The sequence below is a fragment of the Ostrinia furnacalis genome, unplaced genomic scaffold (assembly GCF_004193835.3).
Source record: "Ostrinia furnacalis isolate ACB-3 unplaced genomic scaffold, ASM419383v2 OfSCF2824, whole genome shotgun sequence".
Classification (NCBI taxonomy): domain Eukaryota; kingdom Metazoa; phylum Arthropoda; class Insecta; order Lepidoptera; family Crambidae; genus Ostrinia; species Ostrinia furnacalis.
Window position 1 is genome coordinate 43,282 of NW_021133063.1, and position 25,114 is coordinate 68,395.

Sequence of the window (25,114 nt, forward strand, 5' to 3'; positions counted from 1 at the left end):
ATTTGATTATTGATGAATAATAAAATAAATCTTACTAACTCGATTGATGGTTTCATTTAATTTATTTAAACCAGGTTACCTATAGTAATATGTTTTCGTTAATTTATGAAAATATTAAATTAGCCCGTAATCCTGAATCCTGATACATAAAGTTAGCCTATTAATTTAACACAGGTACGACGACTGTACTCAGTGTTGCACTATCAAATGCAATTGATGCGCCTCTATGCCAGGGTTTTTATGTTCCCGGTCAGGCTATACATAGTGCATGTTTAAAGTTCATAGTCCATTTGTTCAGATTCATTTCTTTGTCTAAATTAGGTATAGTGCTCTTCTTTTGTCATTAGGAGCATTAAAGAAATATAATTACCAAAATAAATTGTATATTAGTACCTATTATTGTAGGAGTGATTGGGTACGGTTGTAATAACTCGACTGTTGCTCAATAGGTGAGGGGTACAAGGAAGGGCATGATGGCGACAAGTCCATACAGCCTTACTTGTCTTACCTACAGAGCATTGTTCGATAGCATTGGAGTTGTTACAACCGTACCCTGTTACAACTGTACCCTGTTACAACCGTAACCAGTCTACCACACCTACGAATAAACACTTTTAAGTAGTTTCTTTTTAGGTATCCTTGACTGAAACAACTATGATTAACGTCATTTTACGATATCATCGTGATCTTTTAAACGTTAAATTCTAACCTACGTACTTCTCAGGTACTTACGTACTTAAAATGTTTATCAATATGCATCTATGAAATCTTTCAAGACAACAAATTTCAATGTATAGCTACTTAAGTGATCGATAAAAATGTCTTTCTATAATATCTTATCGATGTACTCTTAAGTGCTGAAGGCGCCATTAAAAGATATATCCATAAGTATTATGTATATTGTCACTGCCACGCATTCACGTCACGTCAGTCTTAAATCTTAAATCTTATCTTAAAACTCTGCATCATAATCTTACAGCCAGTGCCAATCCACTGCTAGAAGTAGGCCTCTCTCAATGATCGCTGAAGAGCACATTAGTTCGGTCGTTTCAGGCGAATGACGTCCATTGCTGGACAAAGGTATCCCCCCAAGGATTTCCATAAAGACCGGTCCTGCGCCGCCCACAATCAGGCGCTTGCCGCGAAAAGCACGTCAAAGCTTTTTCATTCAATCACTGTCAGTTTCATTTTGAAGTTATTGGTCTATTGAACTCAAGTTCGAATCTTCTAAGGGCTGATTTATCAATCGTTGGATGACTTTTATTGAAGAATTAGTTTCAGTATGAGAAATATGTCAAAATGACTAGTTTTTTTTTAATGCATAACAAGGCAGGTATTTGACCACAATCGCACTTGATGTTAAGTGGGATGCAGTCTTGGATGGTACATATCTGCCCTGTAAGTGCCTAAGTATTCACTCTCGCCTTGAAGAGGCCCGGATTATAGTTTTCGGGAAAGACAGCAACAGGCAACGAATTCCAGTCCCTAGCTGTTCGCATTATAAAAGATTCTTCAGATAAAGATATCTGACGATTAAAAATCAGCCCAGGTTTTAACAGCACTCGTGTTTAGAATCTAGAGCGTAGCCATCGTTCTTTCCTACCTTCTAGAAAACCATAGTCGAAGATCGGTCTCAAGGCGTATTGGATAAGAGTTCAACAGTCGATAAGATTATGTAAATCAGAATAAATTGTAAAGCATATTGTACACTGTGTTAACAACTCACTCATACAAGACTTACCAGAAAGATACAAACGCTACTTGTAACAACAACAATTTGAAAAATGTAATTTTAAATCGGCAACGTGCGTGCTTTAGATCAATCTATAAGGCCGCATGCAAAATTTAAAAGATAATAACACTAAGCACTTCTAATTATTGCTTGAAATAATGAAACTTAAAAACCTTATAAACTTTCGTAGGATTCTATACAGGAGATAATAGTATTATTTTACACCCCCACTTTCGCAAATTGATAAACGTTTGGCTAACTTACCGAACTCACGCGTAAGTTAGTAAGTTCTTGTTATTTTCCGGTGACATAACCAAACTTAGTGAAACCATAAAAACTTGGTTTCAATAAAATCAATCCTACATTAAGGCCAGAGTAAAATACCGTAGAGTATTCCCACTACATACTTAATAGAGCTAGATATTAATTTGCAGGTAGCGTAATATCGAGTTTGGAAACCTTACGAAGGAACGTATTCGTGGCGGCCTCGGTTGATGCAATTCATCACTAAAGTTTCAATTCATTGCTCGAATCAATTGTGCCTGCGATTAATTGCAAATATAAAAGTACACGTAGCATTTTTATCATTCCATTCCCTACTAGTAAGAGGTGTGTACCTAATAGTATAGCTTGCATTAATACTAAAACAATGTACAAATAATTGCAATAATAGGAAGCAATTTTGTTTGTCAATTTGGTTTAAAAAGTCTACCAATATTGATCTGAAATTAAAAGTACTTACCTATGTAAAAATTAATAGTAGGCAAAATCCAGTTCATAGACAACTATGCTGCACTTGATCTAACTAAATATGAAAGACTAATGCCCATTTTCACCATCAATCGCTATTTTAAGTGACCCCTATGAAAACCAACGTCATGTTATGTGTTACCATATGGGTCACTTAAAAATTAGGTGGTGAAAACGGGCATAAATTTTTAATTTCTCTCTGACCATTTCAGCACACGTGTAGATATTTATCAGTGTCTTTTCAATATTATCTTAATCATGACCGATAAATAGGTACATTCTTTTTAAAAATTATCTGTAGAGTCGTTTTGTTTGACAGCTAGAGGCTGTTCTTCACTCTGAGAGAGATGACATTCAACTTATTATCAGTCGAAATCCACGATTGGAGTAAATAGCCTTTCGCACTATGTATTTAAATTACTGAATTCCGTTGTAAGACCTTCTTTGAATTCCGTTGTAAGACCTTCTTTGTCGGCCGTTTGGTGTAGTGGTTCAGAACGTGCTACTATGCCAAGAGGTCCCGGGTTCGATTCCCGGCCGGGCAGAAATTGAAATGATGAATTTTAATTTCTGTGACGGGTCTGGGTGTTACTATGTATAATATGTATGTATTTAAAAAAAAAAGTATATAAGTAGTATATCCGTTAAGCTAGCACCCATAACACAAGCATTATGTTGCTTACTTTGGGGCTAGCTGGCGATGTGTGAAATTGTCTAAAGATTTATTTATTATTTATTATTACACGTTCTTGCGTTCTATCACTCCTGATACTATCTTAAAAACACGTCACATAATCATCTTCATAAGAATATCTACTGGTACAGGCGGTCACAAATTGACTTCACCCATTCAAAGTCCTGCTACCTTTATTCTGTGGTGTACTGTAGGTCTAGGATGCGCGCCGCGATAATCGTTTACCGATTTTACGCGATAAGCCCATACATTTGTCGTCTAATCATCGACAAGAATTTATCACGCCTTGCATCCTGGCCCGGCTGGGCGTCTCACCACGTAGTGTATTAAGTATACTTAGTCTCTTTTTTAAGACTTCTCTGTCCCATTGACTAATAATTCGTCTCGCTACCAGCTCTGCTCGCTACCACTTCAGCTTGCAAACAATACAAATCCAAAGGACTGCGACAAATGACAATGACCATAGTTCTACTACGGATCTCTATATTTCCTATTAAATCCCGCACAGTATTAATGAAGCTAGGTTGTTGTATTTTAATCACTATAGCATCTTGTTTTAAGTGCTTCCGACTGTACATCGATGATTTAATAATTAGAATGGGTTAAAGTGACTCAGTGTAAAGTCTGAAAAAATGCAAAATCCCCTTATTAAACTAAACTATATTTAGAAACAATCTAATTATGTTTATTTCCATTAAATTCAAACCAATGGGTGAGACTTATGAGACAGCGTTTCAATGGAATGGTTCCATAATACAAATAAATACAGTAGCTTTACACCCATGTATTGTAACACTGAAAGATTCACGTTTATGTAGTAAAAAGATTTAAATATAAAATTAAAGTTTTTTTCTACTCCCATTATGCCTATTATAAATTATCCATTCATTTAAGATGACGATTCTAGTAGATGTAGACCTAATGTTATTCCTGAATCCCTACAATCTTTCTTCAGTTTGTGAATGGACATCTTGTACTTAGGTATCTAAGGGTGGATTCAACCAAACAAGAGTAAATATTAATCTCAGAATAAATTCGACATTTTGACATATTTCCCATACTGAAACTGTCATTGTGCCAGTTATACCAGGAGTCTCGGATAATTTGGTCGAATCGGGCCTAAGTTTATTCATTCATGATATATTACAAAAAGTTGAGGTTGTTTATGTAGCTAAAATTAGGCTTACTATGTGTGTCTTTACTGTGCCATCGTCGTCATTAAGCTACCTACATAATTATTAGGAAAATTACGACAAAACGCGCTATAAAACATACTGCTTCGTAATTCCGCGTAATCCGCTCGGAAGTTTACATGCGGTTATCTTGATGAAATGATTCGTCGATAAGAATTGAACACTCCTATTTTACAAGTACTTAGTCAACTTCAAACTGATCGACTGCACTTCGAACTCCTCCTATGTTCTTCTAATAATTTCGTTGCGGATCCAATGACAGTTTAAATAACTTTCCCTCGGGACAAATTTAGCCTTCACTGGGTGGGTTTTTATTGGTGGTCAAGCTGTAGAGTTGTAGATCACAGGAGTTGCAGCGGTGGGAATGAGAGATGGGAATAGTCCCGTAAAAGACTGCACTGGTGCATATTTCATTCTTTCAGCAGATCTGTCTCCCGCTCTCCGTTGCAAGGATCCAAATCGATATTTTAATTCATACTTTTCACACATTCTTTTGTCATCGTCATGTCTTTATTACTACCCAAGAATAGAACCGACAATGTGTTTTAACTAAATATTGAAATTGTCCAAACAAACTTGAGTTTAAATCGAGTTTTCAGCACCTTGAGCCTGGAATCACAGATTTAGCAAACAAAAGACGTGAGACTGGTGAGACTGACCATACGTTTATAAAGTTGTAACTGTCAAATGGTGAGCATGAGCTTACCAGAGTATTCTATCAAAAGTTATGCTCGTCAAAGTTTTAACCTTTTAAATGTATTTCTGGAAGCATTTTCGTATTTGAATGTAGGTACCTACATACAGTCATAGTTCACAAATACATATTATTTGGTTATGTCATTAGCTCTACAAGAGTTATATAGAATTGTATCTTTATCGATAACGATACGTTAACGATGCTAATATATAGAGCACACCCTTATGTCATTTGAGGTGTTAATTGGTCCATTTTGGCACAACAATTACTGTGGCCATATTTGATATAACTTAAAAGTATCTATAGACATAGCAAGTACACTCGGAATAGTATAGATACTTGTATTTTCTACAACCGACGGTTATTATAGTACATCTAAGAAGTCTTAGAATACATTAGAACCTATTTAAGCTAAACTTTCAGTTTTTATATTACAAAAATAAAAGTAAAACATAATATCTCACTAAATAGAATTTACCAAGGCGGTAAAGATTCAGTAAAAGCTACGAAAAAAGTTTTGCTCCACCTCCTCCAAAAGTTCACCAAAAGCCAGCTGATTTAAAACCGCCAAGTGATTTTGCGTCACGACCACACCGATACGCGAACCGTTCGTGCCCGCGGAACCCTAAAAAGTTACACAGGCTTTCCACCGAGTGACGTAGCCGTGAGTCAAAGCGGGCGCGACGCCGCTGCGGCCAATCAGGAGCCTGCTCGCACCTTAAATACTTCTACCGGCGACCACACCACGCAAACTCCTAACGCCTGCTGCGACGACCGCACGCTACCACGCGACCCCACGTTCGATACGTTCGCGAGTGTTTGTGATTCCAGACTCCCGTGCCTTTTCGGATAATAACAGTGAGTAGAACACACTAGTAACATTCTTAACGCAATCGCCCAACGTCCGCTCGGTACCCACCTGATGCGGATGCAGCACTGTCCGACGACATTTTAAAGTAGCCAAGTAAGCAGAACAGTTTTATTATGAAAATGGTTCCTAGTGGACGCCTTGGTGAATACACCCTTAATCTGTTAATTATATTAATCTTTAATTAAAAAACTTTCATCCGAAACTAAGCTAAGTGTGTCATGCAACTTTTCACGGTTTTCCAATGCTACGGTGAATGCTGTTAAATACTCACAAATTAGATACTAAGCGAGCAGTTTACGTCGTAAGCTTTGCAAAGTTTAAAGTGTTAAAATACACCGTTATGGATTACACCAGAATATTCTGTTTGCCTATTCACTCTGAGAACTTGTGCGGTAATTACTCGTACATCTTTCCTCCTATATCGCAACACAATAACCTCATTTGCGAAATTAAAAAGTATAATGAAATAAAACCTCCTTGATTGACGCAAAAAAGATACTGGCCGTTCGATTTTAAATTGACAGCGTAAGTTATCTGTGCTGTAATCGCGCGGTACATCAAAGATGGTGTAAAAAAACCGCCAATCGCGTACATTACATAAGCTAAGTTACTCGGGAGATTAAGCGGAGGCTCTCGCTATCGCGTGGGCATCGAGTTTGAATATCTCCCGATTAAGATAGAGATAGCGAATTCTCTGAATTATAACGGTCCAGTTAAATGGGAAATGCGTTATCTATTACGTTTGCAATCTGTAAGCTAAGGCTGAGTTGCACCACCTAACTTTGACAGTTACTATAACGATAACCGGTGTATTTTGTATGGAGTTTGACAGATTATTGACGTTTGTCAAAGTTTAAGTAAGATGGTGCAACCCAGCCTAAGATAATTGACATGAGACAGTATATTGATGAGAAGTTAAAGTCACGACTGTATTTTTGTTTTCATTATGGAAAGTAGATGTAGAATATTTAAACTTGCATCTTGCATGTCGTTAAGATATTTTATAATTCTACAGTAAGTTTGAATATAATTTTTGTATTCAGGTGATAATTTTGACGTGATACCTACACTCATGAGGCAAAGACGCAATGGAACAAAAACAATAATAAAAAACACCATTGACTGAGCCTAACAGAGAAAAACTTTTCATGCAATAACATATTATTTGTCTACAAAAACATGTTATCCAAATAGTATCTGAATGAAGCATTTGTAACAGTTCCTATTTTCTTATTTGGATGTTAGATAAAGGCATGTAAACAAATGTAAACTGTAACAAACGACTGATAACTAGATTTTCGTTGGGAAATAGGCTTTTCAAGCAGTTTATGTTATATTGACATATCACAATGCACTCAATGTGTCATTCTAAAAGTATACTCAAATGGTGTCTAAACAGCTGATATGCTTACCTTACAACATAAAACATGGTAAAAGTAACATAAAAACATTACCGTTTATGTATTTATTTGCATGCAATTTTGTATAAAGCACTAATCAAGACGCGAGAGTTTGTTCCGATGTTAGTTTTAAAAAGACTGTTTTTTAAGATTTATGAAGATTGATTAAATCTCTCTATTCTAATACAAATAGCAGTTTAAAGATCCTATTTTGTAGGCTATTTTTACCCGACTGCGCCAGAAGGAGGGTTATGTTTTCGCTTCCTTATGATTATAGAGCCTTGCTTAATTTTAGAAGGTTTTCCAAACTTATTAACAAAAATATGCCTAAAATTTAGGTATTTTATTAGGTAACAATGTCTTGTATAAATGACTAAGCTATAAACACAATCGTCAGTCTACAGCTCAATTGCCACCGTGAGAACGCGTGTCACTAAGAATAAACAATAATAATTATACTTACCTGTCAAGGAATCATGTCCTTCGTCACTCTACGCAAGTGACGTATACTACATAATACATTATTTATACGTGCTATTTTTACTCGAAAAGACCATTCCACGGATAAGTGACGTGCTTAATAAGATCACTTTAAAGTGATTTCAGATTAATTTTCTTACGATATAGGAAAATTATCTCGGAATGAAATATTTTAAATGGGACGCTCATGATGGTGTCCTTCATATTATGGGCGCAGAAAGTGGATTTTGAAACACTTGTCCGATTAGTTTTCCATCAAGATCCAAGTGATACTACTACCTATCAGAATATAATTACAAATAACATAATGATTGGGCTAACACGGAGGAATAAACAAGACAAATAAGAATCTAACAAAATTTAAATGAGTAACTATTTAGATGATCAATCATCAATTATTGGATAAACCTACTGTTGACAGCGTTTATTGTGAAGATAATCATTGAAATAAAGTCTATAAATTACAAAAAACTATTGAATTCTTGTAACTGTAATGAAATGATTTTCTTTCAGGCATCGCAAATTTAGTTCAGTCAATTATAATTCTTGTAAAAATATTTCAAGCATTATTTCAGCCTTGTTCTAAAAAATGTTTTTCAACCTTAAAGATAGTGTTTTGTTTTCTTTTATCAAATTGTCAATTATAAATCAAAGTACGAGAGAAAATTGAGTCCATTTGTCAGCATTTAGTCACTTAACAATTTATTTAGTCGATGTCACATCAAACTACACATGTTTGAAGCAATATGACACCTATTACGATGACACAAGATGTCACAGTGTAAAGCTGGATGTGCCTGTGGTGCTAACCATTTACTGTGAACGTAAATCTTTCCAATAGTAATCGTCAGTTGTAACGATCAGTAAACAAGCGGGTTTAAGTGCCACTTTGAAGGTGTCAAGTGATACATGATTACTCAGAAGGTACTAATGCTCTCACTTCTAATAACAAAACTATGAATTTTATAGTTAAAGGTTATTCACAAAAATATTTATTTTTAACAAGAGCAAACTTAAAAACATAAACGGAACATTAATTATTTACTCGAAGAAAAAAGCATTAGCACAAGCGTGTGATGGCTTTAAGAGACAACGATTTAAAAAAAGAAACCTCGAAGTCACCTTTTATTCTTCTAAAAGTGTCAATACAAAACCCTTATGCTAAGATAAATAGTAGCTAAACAAATAGTTAACGCAATACTAAAGAGAACCATTACACCAATCTTTATGGCCTAAAAAATTCGCAAAATGGCTTTGCCACTAATCAATATACAACTTATCAATATATCCGTTCCTGTCACTCTTATCAGAACCGCAATAAGAGTGAAAGAACCAACGATATTGCAGAACAAGACCGTTTCGCACAGGGCCTCAGGGTCAAAAATACCGCCCGAGGGCCCCGTACAAAAGACATCAACGCTCCGGCTCGCTGGGGTTCGAACCTGCGACCTTCCTGGAATCGGTTCGTCCGCCCTAGTCTGGCGGTAAGGCTTTAGAGCTCGATTATTCATAGCCTTATTTTCTCGGAAGTTGTGTCGGAGATTTGACTAATATTCGGAATTAATGATAACCGCTTTTGGTAACTTTTTTGTTTGGTGTGATTCACACGAATGCCTCAGGATGATTCTAAAATATACAGGGTGGAAACGATAAGGGATCTTACTGGATTATTTCTAAACTATACAAGATATCCAAAAACTGAAAGGCTGAAAACTTTTAATTCACATTTAATTAAACAATTAATTCTGTAACCTATTACTGGTACCGTTGGATAAAGCTCATGAAGCACTTCCAGGATCCGTAACCAGTTTTTTGATATTAGAAATAATCGATTGAGATCACTTATCGTTTCCACCCTGTAGAATACACATTCAATCTAATTGAATTCTTTAGCTAGCCAACGATTGTGCTAATTCACTATTATTCATAACTAAGCTACTGTTCATAAATATTTGCCCCTCGCAGGATCCAAACCAGATGATTATACAGTACCCATGTTAGAATAGTGTTTATGAGCCGTATCATAAAAGTATTTCCATTGAATAATGTCATGTATCTGTCAACGTGAACTCTGTCAGTTTATAATATAACGCGTTAGATTGTAAACTAACAGTGGGTTAGGTTAGGTTAGTTTGTAATTTAACTACGTCAGATTATAATCTGACGGAATTCACAATTTTACGGTGACATATCCTTTTCAACAAATAGGTATGCATTTTCCTCCTTTTATAACATGAATCGATAAATAATTAGAATCGATTAATATCGAATTAAGATTGTCCCGTGCCGTTCGTTAGCCTGAATATCAATTTTAATTCATATTTAATTAAGTTTAATAGATCTGAATTCTTAAATTGCTTTGTACATTTAAATTGAGATCCAAATCATTATGATATTTCGTCAATTTAACATGAAAGAGTTTGTCTAATGACAAAATACAAATGATCTTGGTAACGGGACTATTCCCACCTCTCGTTCCCACCACTGCAACTCCTGTGTAGCCAGGATCTACAGCTTGACCGCCACAAAAACCCAACCAATGAAGGTCAAGTTTGTCCCGGGGGAAAGTTAAACTGTCATTGGACCCGCAACGAAATTAATCAGAAGAACATAGGAGGAGTTCGAAAATGATCTTGGTAGTCAATATGGTGTAGAGACTCAGGGCAAAGATTTCTAGTGGTTTCGGATTCGGTTTTGAAAACAAATAGCGTATAATTAAATATCCGAATAAAATAAACATAATCTTAGTTTAAATAAACTTGATTAATTGAGTCATCTAAATAGATGACTCAATGTTTTGAGATAAAGACGTGTAACTTGTAAATTTTCTATCGTCTGCCCAAGCATTTAATTATAATTAATACACTTTTCAATAAATTAATGCAAATCAGCCGTAACATCCAAAGAAACATAACACTTTATTATCAATTAAGTCGTCGTAGAATTAGTAATCGATATGATCGTCCACAAAAATATCATTATTACTAATTTATAGACATCTCTCAATCGATATTTGAATACGTCGGGCCACCTGGCCGTAAGCCGATATGTGCGGCGCCCTGGGCAGAATATAAGCTATAATTGGCCATAAATTTGGCTGTAACTGGCCTGTGAGTATCAGGTGCCACGGACCGTTTTTTTTCTGTCGTCTCGTTGTCTGTGTTTTAGAAGAGAATTTGGTAGAGACATGTTGTAGAAGCGGACTTGGAAGTCGACTGTTTTATACAATGTCTATAGGTTTGAACATTATTAGGTTTGTCATTGTAGACTGAAATCTCCATCAGCAAAGGCTTTTAAGTAACAAGACGAGCTATCTGGTACGGTGTGCACTGGTTACCTAAAATAACTTCAAAACACCCTGGGGTAAATCACTTATAACAGCGTATTATCAGTCTACACGTAATACCTAAATAAGTTTTAGTTTTTCTACTATAAACTGTCTATAAACTTTACAAATGAGCTTTTATACATCAGTATAGTACCTAAATTAGAAAGTAGGCTTTTTTACACTGACGAGGTCGCAAAACTTAAGATGAATATTATATGAACTTCAGTCCTTGTTACAAGTCCTCGCTATGAGTACAATCAATGCCACCACTTCTAGCATGATCTGATCCACTTACTTGAAATAAGTTACTCATTGGCAATCTTAATTAAATCTGGATGATATAAATTAAATATCATGCGCTACGGATTGTATCTGCTCGGAATTATTCCATTATAGTTCTTACGTGTACTTTGTAACGTTGTTCAAAGTTAGATAACCTGGCATATGAAGCCTTGGTTTCTCAGAATTATCAATAAGTGTAAGAAACCAATTGAAAAAACGAGTATTATATTAGAGCCTTCTAGGTACGTATCAATGATATTGCTATTGATAAAGACAATTCTGTCAAAATAGAACTGATAATATAATCAGTATCATGCAACACTCAAACAAAACACTTGCCTGTGGACTTTCATTAGGATAGCTTAATATTCAAAAGAGGTAGATATAGGTACCTAATCTAATACTATTTTTTCTTATAAAACACTATAGGATGCTTGGTCAGGGATTTGTAATGGACACACAGTCCAATCCAACCACAGTTTTCGTGACTGCATCTTAAACTGCCGATTTATTTTTCACTTTTTTAGTGTTCGTTCTGAGGAAAAATATAATTTAGATAGCCGTTTACATTAATCCATAGACAAATTAACGACAGGTGATGTAGCGCGCGTTTATGTCTATGCAAAAAATTTCGCCATTTCCTGAGGGAGACCTGAGCCCCGATTACGGTAACTTTTATAACGTCTACAATCCAGACGCGTTTCTGATTCTGCGATACGATTGGTCAAAACAGCTGACGTACGCTGTTGAACGACCAATCGTATCGCAGAATCGAGAAGCGTGTCTGGATTGTTGACGTTATAAATTACCGTAATCGGGGCTGAGGTCATTTGTGTAAACCAATTGTTTAATTCGCTAAGCGTTAATCTGTCAACTTAACCCTTGTATCATGTTTGACAGTATTTTGTGTATGGTTGAAGAGTATAGTTAGTATAATGTCTGATATGCAAGGCTGGTCGCGCTACGGGCGAGGTTCTGCGAACCGGCGGCGATCGGCTTACACATGCCTCGCCGTGTGCTATAGCGATACACGTACAGTCGCTCTTAAAGATAAATGGCTCGGATATTTTGTAAAATGTTGCTTTCCGAAAGAAATCCATTAAAAGGACCCAAATAAGTATACAATTATACTACTATCCGCACAAGGAAATTGTGATTGCAATCGGTCTAGAAATTTTATTTTATCCGAGGTATTTTAGAAAACTACTGTTAATCACCTTTCCTCTTCCAAACAAATGTGCTTTTCCCTGTTACATCCTGGTGAAAACACTGCCGAAACTTTTTCTTATGGTTATCACTTGTCTGGTGTAATAAAGGCAATATTTATTTTATTTCTATTTATTTATTTATAGTGCACAGCACAATATCACGAAATCATTACCTAAAAGAGTATTCATTTAATTATTATTATTATAAAACTTTATTGCACAATAAAATAGTACAAAAGGTGGACTTAATGCTATTTATGCATGGGTTATGCAGAAAGCTGTGAGTGCAAAGGTAGAGGTAGAAGGGTAGAAGTTAAAATTGAAGTTAAATTTTTAATACACTAATTAACTACCTATGTGGAGAAAATATTTCTTTACAGTAATAGGCATAGCTAAATAAATATATCTCAAATCGAGACATGAAGTCTCGTTGATCGAGACACCGTGGCGACTTCAGCGCAAACGGGTCGCAGGAAAATGGCAGCCGACACCAGCCATTACAAGTGCCAATCTCCTTGCTAGTCTAGTTATACCTAATTCCAGTAGTGCTGCCAGTTCACTCTTTGCTTGGATTTTAATTTCATTCGATTATAAATGCGGCTGCGATAATCAAAGGGACGGTTAAGCGAAATACCTACGTAAGATTCTAGCACATCGTTATTTATTATTATCGGAGAAAAAGCTGTTTATGTCACTTGAAAATTGTCTTGTTGTAAAGTCATAACAAAAAATTTTGAGTTTATACCTCTCATACGTAGGATTTTGGATGCTTGGTCTGAGTTAATTTTTTTGTTTAAACTGGTTTAGTTTTTTTCCATCAAAAAAGGTTTATGTACAACTTATTTCTTCGCTGAATAATCTTAGAATATTCTGCAAATCAAAAGTTCAATTGCTTGTTTAAGTTTAATCGAAACATAATTTAGAATGAACTAATATTGCCTTGCATTTTGATTGCTTCCATGACTACATCCAAATCGAATATTCTGAAACAGTATTACAATCTGCAACTATGTTGCCCACTTTCAACCACAATATTTCAGCTCAACAGCCGACAGAGGTATTAATAAGTGCAGTGAAAGGTGCCATATCTTAATAACATCGTCCAATATTGATTTCCTAGGTACGTAGGTACGATCAATTTGCACTGGCCCAATCTGATACAAGCGGGCGGGGTCTGCCTAGCACAGGGGTTCCCAACCAGTGGTCCACAGATCAAGTGGGCCACGGATCAAGCGGTTTACGGATCAAGTGGTCCACGGACCAAGTGATCCAAGTACCAAGTGGTACGCAGGAGTTAAAATATGGTTCGCAATCCAACTTATGCGTATCATGAGAGGGTTTAAGTAATACGTAAACAGACCTACTAAGATTAGCGAACTTATATGTAACTTGTATAGAAAAAAGTAAGCTAAAAAAACATTGATATTAGTACTTCCTTGCTTTTCTAAATAAAGATGACTTCCTTTTAAATAATACAGTATTTTAGATACAGATTTTTTTTAAGTTTGCGGATTTTTTAATGGTCCCTGCGAACATTGATAAATCGAAGTGGTCCATGGTCCAGAAAAGGTTGAGAACCTCTGGCCTAATACCAGTTATAAGTTGTAGTTATCACGTATTAAATCCGCTATCAGTTAACTAGATAAATATCTGCGCTTAAGAAATAAGCTTTGACGTTGGGGGTGTGATTACATTTGGAAATCTGCATTAAATTATACATTTTGTGGAGTTATGTTTGTACATAAATAGAAAGATAAAGAGAACATAATTTATTAAACACCACACAAGAAAAGAAAAGAAAAAGAAAGAAATATACAAAAGATATGGCACAATTAAGGCGGTCTTATCGCTATTAAGCGATAGGTTTCTGTCTCTACCACAATTTAAGCTTTAAGTAATTAATAATATTAGACTGAATACGCAACAGTTTCATTTCATAAATCTTTATCTAAACGAGTAATATTTTGTTTTAGGTATATCCGCCTGTTATGTTGTTTTATATAAAAACAAAACAATAAAATGTATTTATTAATTAGAATTCACAGTGTGTAGTCGAATGAAATCTTCGTCGTAAAAGTTAGCGAATCTTTACAATTTATTTATACAAAGTAAATGTGTGTTTAATGCTCTCAACGCTGCAATAACGGCAAGTGCGACGTATAACTTGTTGAGTATATTTAGACTCAGAAACACAAGATTTTACGTCGTCGAGATAGAGTTCAAAATGTGGCTGAAACATCTGGAATAATTGGCCAGAGAATTCTGAGCTTAATCCTGTGTGAATAATGTTGGAAATCCAGTAAAACTGTGGACCTGCGCCTGAGCAGTAGCCGTAGAAGGCGTCACGTTGTCTCACAGGCATACGAGCAACACACTGCATGCACAAGTGATGTGATAACTTTCTGAAAAGATATGCGAAAGAAAAGCTTGGATTAAGTCCAAAACCTTTTTCAAATTGGCACTAGATGTTACTTATAAATGTATCACTACCTACTTATCAATTTTATAATCCTTTGAAAAAAGTGAAATCTCGAAATACATAATATTTTCTACAGTTTCCGTTTCATTTCAGTTTCCTATTTTTTACAAATGCATGACTCAGATTATACTGACTCATAACGCAATGGCATATTTATTAAACACTTGTATTTTCTGGATTTTTTCCAAAGATTCTGAAAGTACGCACGTATTCAAATACAGATTACTTTAAAATCACAAAAGCCGCGGTACTTTCTTTAAGAAGCCTAAGCTCGTTGCGCGTGCGCCGAGCCAGAGAGTCTACTGCGTTCACGCACACTAACACACGCTTACACTAGTGCAGGGGAAAATCGATGTAGTACTTGCAATGTTGAAATTGCTCTGAGCTCTACATAGATTAATTCGATGTAGTTTGGAATTATTGCAATAACTTCATGTCCTGAATTTCTTGTATAAATATAAAGCTTTAATAATAAGCTAGAATATGCATTTACGAGATTAATGATATTCGAATGTCATTGTACCTATCTCAAAATCAGCGATTAAATCTGTGCTAGCAAAAGCATTGCATCAATTTGCTTGTACGAAAGACGATTTCGTATTCACACGATTCAATAAGAATAGTCGAAGGTTCTAAATTACCACACATAAAACGTTTTAGTGATTCCTTTAAAATGCCGTTTACACCAATAAAACTGATGTTCCAAGTTGTAACTCTCGATACGTATGTAATAAATATATTGGAATAATAATGTATTCCAATAAAATCGAGCTGAATATTTGTCGACGGAGAAATATTTTACTCGATAAATGATCAATTCAGCGAATCACCAACATTGGTAGGGCATTATCGCTTGTCACATGCCTGATGGTCTCTACATACAAATGATAGAGTGCACGGAATACTGATCTAGGGATTCTAGAGTCATGAGGAGCCGAGCCAAAAGGAAGATGTCACTTATTCAGAACAGATCCGAGGCTGTTCGGTGTGAATGTGAAGGAGGTACACAAACATAAGCTATTTGAATTCTTTCAAAATCAAATTAATAGTACATAGGCCCCTTTCAGGGCACCTAATACACATCAAAGTATAACTTTTAACGCGCTTACTTAAATCAATCATTCAATAAATCCTACCTTTCGAGGAATGGATAAATGTTAGCACTTCTTGGTCTTTTTTCTTCAGTCAATACCCTGAAACACAGATTTTTTCAGCAATATTGTTACTCAAGTAGACCTAATAATTTTACAGCATCTTGCCTACTTTCCATTTTTGTAACAGTTATTCTGAATGGTAAAATAACTAATGGTTTCAGTTTCTGTTCGAATCCATTTTGTTTTTAGAAACAAAAAATGGAAACTCAAAACGACGATGACGCTTGTTCGAATCCATTTTATTATTACAAACAAATAGAAACTCAAAACGACGATGACGCACCTGTTGCTTGTTTTGAAACAAATACTCAATATTAGATTAAAAATGTTATTGACAATCTACTAATCTCATGAATATTAAAATTTTGACTTGTACAAAAATAATGCAATTAATTTGAGAATGCTATAAATGCAGTTTTAAATCAACATCGTATATCATGTGTTTATACATGTGTGCTGAAAAGGGCTTGAAAACCTAAAGCTAATTAATAAATGCTATTATAATATATCTGAATTATTTGACGATAAATCTAACTAGTGTATGTATCTGCCAATTCTTATTGTTGTCTAACAAATTGTATGCTCTTTGAGCGGAACATAGTGATACTACCTACTGTAACATATCACCATTAAAATTTCACTTATGATTCACAATAAAGATATTTGTATTTGTAAAGTACAACTTATGAGCCCTCTAGGTGGTTAAATATTAGTAAGTAGTGTTTCTAAATTTATTAATGACAGACCTGTTTTGTCCATGAATCAAAAACTGTTTTTATCCTTGATATTGTAAATGATCTATTTCATATTTAATTTATCGTTATGATTCACATCTGAAATACAATCGGCAGCACTTTTTACTGAAAAATCGCCCCTATTATAAAATGCCACAGTGTTTATCTTAGTATAGTCGTCGGTACTAACAACTGACTATCAATACGTCTGTGGTTACTCCACTGGCGTATAGTATTGTCCTACTTATGAATGGTTGCGTATTTGTATCAATAACAATTATGACAGTACATTCTAAATTACTCATCAGAGACTATTTCAGTCAAGGCTTCATACTATTTGGCTGATTAATATTTATTTTTCCTTATATTACGAAATAGCGTTTAGTTTAATAAGGGAAGTCGTAGTATTGAAAGCAATACTTATGTTTACGTTAAAATAAATTAGCTACTTTGTTTAAGTATTGTCCTGAGAAATTATCTAGAAAAAAGCAATACTAAAAGCTTAAGCTTTGAAAGCAGGAGACAAATATGAATTACTGCTTCTTTTGACTGTGTCATTAACAGTAAATGTAGAGCATAAAGTTGATGTTTAACTTTCAAAATCTTCGGCATCGTAAGCCTTTATGAAAATAAAATAATATTGCCGACGTAATTTAACTGCATCACAGTTATACGTATTTAAACTTTATGTCGAGTGAAGCGATTAAAACTTTTTATTGTTATACATTCAATTTATTGTTTATTGTAATAAATTACACATCACGTTTTTAATTAACGCTCAATTTCCTCCTTCCTCCAAAAAGAATCATTGTGTATTTAAATATTAAAGTGATAAATAGGTTCATCATCAGTTCATCAGTCTCTACTTCCCTTCGTGATTATCCACAGACAAAAGGGAGGGAAACTGTATTGATCCTGATCACTGACTTGATCCCAGACCAGTTAGCATTTCTCCCTTAGTGGCTTTTTACGACATCCACGAGAAGTGTGGGGGTGATCCTACTCTACTAAGGCCCGATTCGACCAAAATTTTATCCGAGAATAACTCCTGGTATAACTGGCACATTGACAGTTTCAGTATGGGAAATATGTCAAAACTGACGATTTATTCTGAGATTAATATTTACTCTTGTTTGGTCGAATCCACCTTGAGCCGGAAGTACATTGCTACTTAAAGGTTAAGCTACAACTTACTTTGATCCAGTGATTCGTATAAAATCTTACATTACAAGCTCAAGCCGTTAGCTGTTTTAAATAGATGTCGAGGAAGTGACGCGTGCGCATCTCCTTGGGAAATTATCGTTTAATTAACATCAAAAGAGCGGGTGAGCAAATGGTGTCGTTTAGAATTGTTTATGAATTTATTAAGATTTTGAAGCTGGAGAGTTTGAATTGAGTGTTTTTGCCAAATAAAATAATCACAGTTTTCTCTATTTAATCTCCGAAGACAAAATAGAGATGTTAGAGTGTAAAGTCGATAAATTAACCAAGGCTCTATTGATGTCTGTTTACGTACCTAATTCTTTAAACTGGGCATTGAATTTGGACACAGTTTTAACTGTAATCGATAAAGAAAGAAAGGAGAAGGAAATAAGCCCATATCGTGTATTATTCAAGATTTTTTTTAAGTCGAAAGAAAATAGAGAAGTACTCGTAGCTTGAAACCGTTGTCCCCGTTTTTTAAAACGATACTGATTCCTCGATATCTTACTTTTGGGCCAATATAGTCCAACATTATCGCAATTAAATCATACTGCACATGCAAAGGGCAAACATAGCTCCGACATACCGCTCAGAGCGACACCGATCATACGATTCGTGTCGTAACAAATTCGCAGTGTGACCTAATTGCCGGGCTCGAGTTACGCGGTTTGGCGACGTGGTGTCTACTAACAGCATTTCGTTCTACGCACGCACATCAAGATAAACCCTGTGTCTTATTTACTTATAATAGGTGCCACTTTCCAACAAACATTTACGATGCGTCGGCGACTGTATTACCATTGACCTCTGCTCAACAACTGTCATGTTTTGCTCTATAATACTGCTGAAAACTCGTCCAAAGTCGTAGTAGCAAATATAGAGCGTTGTTTGTAAATACAGCGAACAGGAAAAACTACGGTCAAATCTGAACGTAAAGGTCGATTCTTTATTTAACGCAAGGCTATTCTAGAATAACGTAAAAGGGTGGATATGTATTTTAAGTATGACCAGAACATTAATATCAAAGCCAGTGATATCGGGGACCCCACATCCAAGCAATCCCGTTGGTGATAGTAAATCGTAATCGGATATTCTTAAAATAGATTCCGGCTTATTTTATAGATGTAACTAGACTTACTCACGACTTGGCGTTTATTTATGTCGAGAACTTCAGTTTATGTGAGTGGGAGATATTTCATAATTGGTGTAGAGATACGAGAGATGATTGCTTCGTATAGTCAATTGTTTTTAAAACAATGGCAATAAGTGTGTCACCAGGATGTTTTCAGTCGGTGGAAAATGAGTTGTGACATTGCGAATAGAAGTCCTACCTCAATAATAAGATAGTTTAGTAATTCTAATTGTTCAGGCATCTTTGAAAGCCATAGTAGTAACAGTAAGGCCCAGAACAGACGGTGAAACGCAACTGCAACGAAACTGCAACTTTCTGATGATTCTGATGAATGAAACTGAAACTGAATGTCGCGTCATGTGTGGTATCTAAACGGACGCTATGGCAGAAACTTAGATGCAACTCAAAAGTAACTAGCAGTTGCAGTTTCGTTGCAGTTGCGTTTCACCGTCTGTTCTGGGCCTAACAGTACATATTAGTAATAAGTTACTTACGTGTTCATTTATTTTGGTAGCTTAGCCTCAGTAGCGGTTGATCCAGACAACACTGAATATGCCGTAATTTAGCAAGATTTACGACGAGACCAAAAAGTTTGAGATAATGCATCTGCGCGTGAGTTGCCAACGGTTTGTTTTGTAACATTATAGCAGTCGGGGCGCGACAATAACGACGCAAAATAACCTGCTTCCAGACTAAATACAAACATGTCCACGAAAATATTACATTTACTGCCTTTTTATCTTGCCGACCAAATGTAGCGGAGTTACTCATACACAGCGTGGAAATTCATTCAATTTCCATATAGTGCCACTTTTGTGGTGTCGAAACGCCAAATGCTTTCTTTCTGAACTAGTCGATTAGGTACTTTTTTATCAGTTAACAATTTAACTCGGCAGATTCTTGCCAACCAGTCATATCATAAAAAGAACAGTTAGTCACAGCATTGATAAATGTTTATAAGTTGACAGCCTTTACAGCAGTTAGAAATGACGTGGGAAAACGTGAATTTTAACTCTAATTAAATATTTTTAGGTTTTAGTTTTTTTTTTCTTCGGCACTTTTTCGATTTTGGTTAAAGTACCTAATAATGTGCTCACAGTTTAGGTGTTTTAGTTATCACATAATCACGGTTGAATTTCGTTTACTTATGAAGTTTTTAAGATTGTGTTTTGGCCAGTCACTGTGGTTAAGTAGGAAAACCCAAATCATTTATATACTCTCTGTGTTATAAACGGTATGAGTGCGAGTAGGCAAAACCTTGAAACTCAAATTACTTACTGTATGTAAATATTCCTTTTTCCCATAAATAGAAAATTGAACGATATTTCACACTCCTAAAAGTCCTGAATATAGTTTCAGCTATATTAGATTGACACAGTAACTAACTCTTAACTTAGTTTTACAGTTGTATAGCAGCAGCATTATATGAATTAGCTTTCTTCATAATACTGCAAAAGTAAAACTCAATAAATATGCAAAAGATGAGACTTTTCCGGGAAAAACTTCCACGGGTTTTAATTAATGACTTACCCCCTTACTAATAAAACTTATACGCTCGTTGAACAGTGTTTTAAAGTGACGTTTTGTACGGAAATGTCACTTTAAAACAGTGTTCAACAACTGTGTAACTTTTTATTAGTATGGGGGTTGGGTAGGTAGCTAGTAGGTAGGTAGTATCTTAAGTTTTTTCAAGCTGTCTCTACATAATTATACATGTATGTATAGAGTTGCATAATGTAACACGGCGCTCTGGCGTGACTCTATCGGTCGGAAACCACGACACTTGCCTGTGGTCTACAATCCTTATTCATGGTCGACTTAAAAACATTCTACTTCCGACACAAGTACTTTAACAAGAGCACGTGACAGTGCACACTTCAAACAAGGTAATAAAACAAAATTGGTAGAGTTATTGACGTCATTAAGAGAATTTCACTTTTAAAAAAGAACAGTCTCATTTCTGATATCTTTATAGAAGTTATCGGAGGAAATTAAAACGCGAATAGAAACGATTTTATAATCGGCTGATTTTATTATCGATAATTTATTACATCGGCAGCCGACCGCCATAACATAAATACGGGCAACCTCGGAGGTGACCGACGCCGAACTCTGTCTCCAGACGAGTATTATAAATATTACCAACAACACAAGCACTATATTTAAACCACATCTTCATTCAGACCAGACGAGCTTTTATGTTTTTCATTTTATTCGGCGAACGAGACGTTTATATCAATATGGCGCCGATTAAAAAAAAACATTTGACAGATAGCTTTTTTTTAGCAGCGGCGTTAGCAACTATACATCGTACGTCTATCACCATAGTTTCTCAAGGCTGTAAACCTTGAAGTCAAGCTATTGTTTATGGTGAATTAATTTATAATTAACGATGTGTACCCAAAATAAAACCTATTTCTACTATCTTCTCACATCTAAGTCTAGAAATTCAAGGAGTTATATTCTTAGTTAGGTAACAAAACCTTTTCCTTCCTAATGAAAATTGCTCGTTCACCTTACATCAGGGATTTCCAAATCCGAGACCAATTTACTCGTCGTAACCTACCGATGTCCCACGTCGTGGCCACAGTGTGCGTAAGCCACGATTACAGAGCCATTGTTTACGATTTGTTCTGTCTTCGTTTTCATTTCTAGTAAGCTGAATGGGAGTCCCACGCGCCGTGTGAATGAAAACTTAAATGATAACCGTTGTAAAGCTGCGTTCATACCAATTATGATTTGCAGTCTCTGCTTTTTTAATGAGTAAGGTATACTAAAGTTTTGGGACATAGAATATCGTAATTTCTTTGTACGCCTTTATGTTGAGTTATCCATTTCAATGCTTACTGCATTTCATGAAGCATGAAGGTGAACATGTTTTTCAGAATATGCAGCAATTATTCAGAACTTTTTAAAACACGGCTGTAACTTTTATTTCAAGAGGAAAATCTGCACAGAATCCATTAGACAGACAATTTTGAAAACTGCAATAATATTACAACAAAATAAGTAAATTAAATAATATCTGAGCTCTGAGGTTTTGAAGAAATAACACTGATGTGTGATGAACCAAAAATTAATGTCAAAGAGAATTATGTCAGAATAATTTCCGATGTGAAAACACCTTAGTAAAAAGTCGACTGGCCGCCCGCCAGACTAAATGTCGTGTTTCAACGAGTTGTGTAAATTCAGGGTTCCGTGGACAATAAACAACTTTAAGGCGATTAGAGTCCTCAATGACCTTGGGCGTTTGACCTTCACGCCGCGAGCAACACCCGCGCACCCCGCACCAAAAACTCCGATTTGACACCGATCAAAAATACACGGGCATAGGTAGATACAGAATAGAAGCTCTTTCTTCATACATTACTGCCTATTATTTTAAACTTAAATTGATGAACCTTGATGTCGGTGTCATTTAACTCAGGCGTAAAGGTATTTAATAAAAATAACAAAATCCATGAACATTTTGTACGGGATAAAATTTTATTTTATTTTTCGTAAATTTTCTAATGCTTTTGTCGGTTCAGTCGTTCTCGAAATTTGAACAAACCCGACTATATTAAATCAAACAATGTAGTGTTATTCTCAGATAGGCTAGGAGTTGGTTATGGCCCCATATTGAATAAAAAATTAGATTGTAAAATAATAAATAATTGTATGCCTGATGCATCCATTAGTCAAATAATAAATGGCATAAAAAAATGTAAACAATTACATAGCAAATCCATTTTAATTTTAATGTTAGGAAACAGTCAGAATATTAGTAGGAAAAATATTTTGCATAATTTTTCCATGCTGGCCAGCCTTAATGTTGAAAAGATAATTATGTGTGCCCTGCCATACTGTCAAAATGGCTCCTCAGATAATAACAAAAGTATTCACTTACTGAATACTCTATTATGTAACTTGACTGTTCGTCATAGCGACAAGTTTGTGTTTTTCGACACAAATAAATTTATTAATAATAAATTCTTATTGACAGGCAGCTCTTTACACCTGCCTCAAAGTATAAAATTAAAAGTTGCTACATTGTTAGCTTATAATATTAACTGTGTTATTAACACAAAACAAGTAAATTCAACTTTTGATATTATTAGTAGAAATACTAATATTTCTGTGACAACCTCTGATTTAAACTGAGAGGGACGACAACAGACAGGTCTATTAAAGGATTTAATATTGTTCATCAAAATTTACAAGGCCTGGCTGGCAAAGAATTAGAACTAGAATTGTTTTTAAAAAAATACAATGTTCATGTATTATGCTTAACAGAACATTGGCTTAAAAATTATGAATTAATGTTTTATGTAGGTAATTATAAAGTTTGTAGTTCGTTCACCAGGGAGTCTGCTATTAGAGGGGGGTCACTCATAATAATAAATAATCAATTTAAATACAAGGAAAGAAAAGACATTGTTTCACTCTCAATCGAACGANTGTCCTGAAGCAGTGGTAGGGTTAATACTGGGACGTGTAAAAGTGCTTTTTTTAAGCCTATTTACAGAAATAAATGAGTTTTTTTTTTTTTATGCAGGGTCTGATGATGGAGCTGGAATGTACCCTAGGAATAGGCTAGTTTCTTAAAAAAAGACTTTTGGTCCATCAATTTTACATTATCAAAAAATATTGGACACAGGATATTTTTATTTGTCAATTAAACAAGAGGAGGCCTTTGTCCAGCAGTGGACGTCATTTGGCTGAAACGAACGAACGAACGAAACAAGTAATTACGAAGATATGATGCGATGAAATTCCACGTGACGACACAAATCGCCCCATTTTTAAGCAGGCCTTGACGTCATGTGCCTCATCTTTTGAACTTTGGTGCGCTTCATCTTTTTAAATTTTCATAAGTTAAAAAAGTGAAAAATACATTTAGAGTTTTTTTTTTGTAAGTTCACCGACGGACTAATTCAAACTCTTGCTACTTTATCCACGAAACATCCCTATTCTTCGAAATTATTACGATCTACAAACGGAAAATCTCTGCTACTACGCCGCAGTAAAAAAAAAAGATTTTTTTTAAAAACAAGCTCTTGTATGCTAATAATTTTGGTTTCATGACATGCTCCTAAAATTCATCACCTTATAAGAGGATTTCAGTTTTTATCTGCGAAACTTTTTAATAATATAGGTACGTTTCATGGTTTGGTAATTTAGGGAAGTTTATTTGCACTTAACATGAAAAATATGGTATCAATGTACTGTGTACCTATGCACCTTCAGTGGCAACAACAAGGTCTACTGAGTACCTATAGTCTACTAAAGGCATGAAATAGATTAATTTCACTAAAAATTAAAACCAACTCCAAAACGAATCACCAAAGGGTAGGCTGCCACCGACTCCGAAAATGGCTAATTTTGTAATCAGTATTCAATTTTTTTAATAAGCTCCATAGAACAATTCAATACCAAAAAGTAAAATTTATGAATGAAAGTAATGTTCGATTGAAAAACGCAACGTGTCATTTAAAGATTAAAGAATTCCTAATCTATTCGTGCAAAAATCTTTTAAATTAACATAGCCGTTTTGGAGGAGTAGGGAATTTAAGTAAAAAATCGATTTCCCGTATTTATTTTTTTAATCCAAAACAAAGAGACGTAGCGAAAATTCAAACGTCACAAATGTAGTCCTTGAACTGTTGTATAACATATATTTTTTTCAACTATTTCTGTCCAGCAGTAAAAGAGGAGTAGGCTTTACAAAATGCCCATTTGGCGCGGATTGAGGACTCTAATCGCCTGACGGCGTTGACAAGTTTACTCACCGGCAA

General features: G+C 35.2%; 1 protein-coding gene across 6 annotated transcripts in view; it reads left to right on the forward strand.

Moving 5' to 3' along the window:
- ITP (ion transport peptide) overlaps nt 1-25,114 on the forward strand; it is a 70,539-nt gene that overhangs the window by 27,033 nt on the left and 18,392 nt on the right. The window contains exon 1 of one of the 6 annotated variants that reach the window (XM_028309729.1): nt 5,767-5,924. The exons of 4 other annotated variants lie outside the window; for them this stretch is intronic. The gene's annotated coding sequence lies outside the window, so the exon portion shown is untranslated. Of the gene's footprint in view, nt 1-5,766; nt 5,925-5,983; nt 6,031-25,114 lie in introns of those variants that run through there. One more of the 6 variants, XM_028309731.1, reaches the window with a different exon arrangement.